This window comes from Corvus brachyrhynchos, unplaced genomic scaffold (genome assembly GCF_000691975.1).
Source record: "Corvus brachyrhynchos isolate BGI_N302 unplaced genomic scaffold, ASM69197v1 scaffold150, whole genome shotgun sequence".
In the NCBI taxonomy this organism is placed as follows: domain Eukaryota; kingdom Metazoa; phylum Chordata; class Aves; order Passeriformes; family Corvidae; genus Corvus; species Corvus brachyrhynchos.
This window is the reverse complement of record NW_008236162.1, coordinates 3,154,560-3,156,286: the sequence shown is the minus strand read 5'-3', so window position 1 is coordinate 3,156,286 and position 1,727 is coordinate 3,154,560. Positions and strand designations below refer to the sequence as shown.

Below are 1,727 nucleotides of genomic sequence, written 5' to 3'. Positions count from 1 at the left end.
TGTCACCCTCCGCGACGCCCTGCCTTTCCCCTCCCTCGCCACAGGAAACCCCCACGTGAGAGGGCAGGGGACTGTGAAACCAGATCCCCGCCAGTTTATCCCACATTTATTTGGTTGCACCTGCGCTGTCACAGAGCCGGCAGGACACAGATTCTTTCCACTCTGGACGTGCCAGAGAAAACCCCACGCTGGCGGGGAACTGCCCTGGGGGGCAAGCAGCTCCCAGGAATCCTCACTTCGCCCAGGAAGACTCGGTCCCACCGGGAAGGCTCGGCCCTCCGGGAAGCCTTGCCCAAGGAAAGGGCTTTCCCAGAGCTGAGGAGCCAAACACAGGGGGCAGGGGCAGAGGAGAGGGAAACACCTGTCCTTTCCATTTTCCAAGGAAACACCGGCCTCAGCAGCCCTGGCGGATGCTATATCCTTCCGTGGCAGCAAGTTTATTTATTTATTTAGTAAACTATTGTTGTTTAAAAATAACAGCCAGCAGTTCCCACAGAAATCAACCTTGCTGGCCTCCCTCAGGAACTTTCCCTCAGGAACTTTCCCCCTAACGAGGGCTCCCACTCCCAAATTCATCACCTCCCACACGCTTGCTAGAGAGAGGAGGATAAAATTACTGACACCGTGCAGCGGCCGCAGCACTGTGAGGAATGTCCAGGGCTCTGGCAGCAGATCTGTCACGGGCAGTAGCATTGCTGGCTCCGGACAGTTGGCAGCTCCCTGGAACCCTGACTGGTTTACCCTGCTCCCAGCAACTGGTCCCAGGGATGACCTTGGAAATGGCAGACAACTGTCGTGCCATGAAGCAAGCCTGGCCCGTTGCAGAGAAGAGCTGCTGGCCCTTGCTGACCACACCAAGAGCTCACATGGCAGGCTGAGCCCACAGCCGGTGCTCCCCTGTGAATCATCAGCCAGCTCTGAGAGCTGGAAATGCCTCTGCATGGACAGAGAGGCCTCTGGGGCAGAGCAGACCCGTCCATCTGGTCTGGCTGCCTCTGACACCAGCCTCTGTCGGATGCTTCAAAGGGCTCATTCCTCACCGTTGAACATCTCGAATAACCTCCCTGCAGGGATCCTTTCTCCCAAGCTTCCACCTCTTGGTGTCCTTATTAGATATAGGTGTCATTCCTGCATGCTTTTACTGCCCATCCCCTATAAAAGAAAATCTCCTATCCCCTTCCACAGTACCTCTAAACTTCCCCAGAGATTTCTCTGGGTGAACCAAAGCTGAGGTGCTGCTGGTTCCCACCATAGGTCAGTGGCTGGAGAAGCACATGGGCCCTAGGGAACACCTCGGCCACTGCATCGTGTGGCCCCCCCACATCCCCAGGGGCTGGGGGACAAGGGGCCCTGCACACTCCCCTGCTGCCATGAAGAGGGGACTACATGACTCTTATTGAAGTTTAGCCAAAAACCATGAGGCTGAAGCAAAAGCAGAAGCTCAACATCCTGTTGCCCATGGCTGCCGTGAGCAGAGCACAGCCCACTTCCCTGCTCCAAAGCGGCAGAACTGATTTCTGCAGATGAATTTTACATAAGATCTTCAGTGTGAGCCGTGCTGCAGCAACGCGCTGCAGCCTGACCTCATCCTCCTCCTGCTCCCGCTTCCCCTTCCCACCTCCCACTGAACCCAAGGACCAGCAGGAGTGATGACGTTGTGAGCAGCTGAGTTCTGCCAGGGACCTCACAGGACCCAAGCACAGCAGGAGCAGCAGCAGCACTGGCAC

General features: G+C 56.7%; 1 protein-coding gene across 1 annotated transcript in view; it reads right to left on the bottom strand.

Moving 5' to 3' along the window:
- TACC1 (transforming acidic coiled-coil containing protein 1) overlaps positions 1-1,727 on the bottom strand; it is a 39,861-nt gene that overhangs the window by 19,773 nt on the left and 18,361 nt on the right. The gene's annotated exons all lie outside the window — the stretch shown is intronic.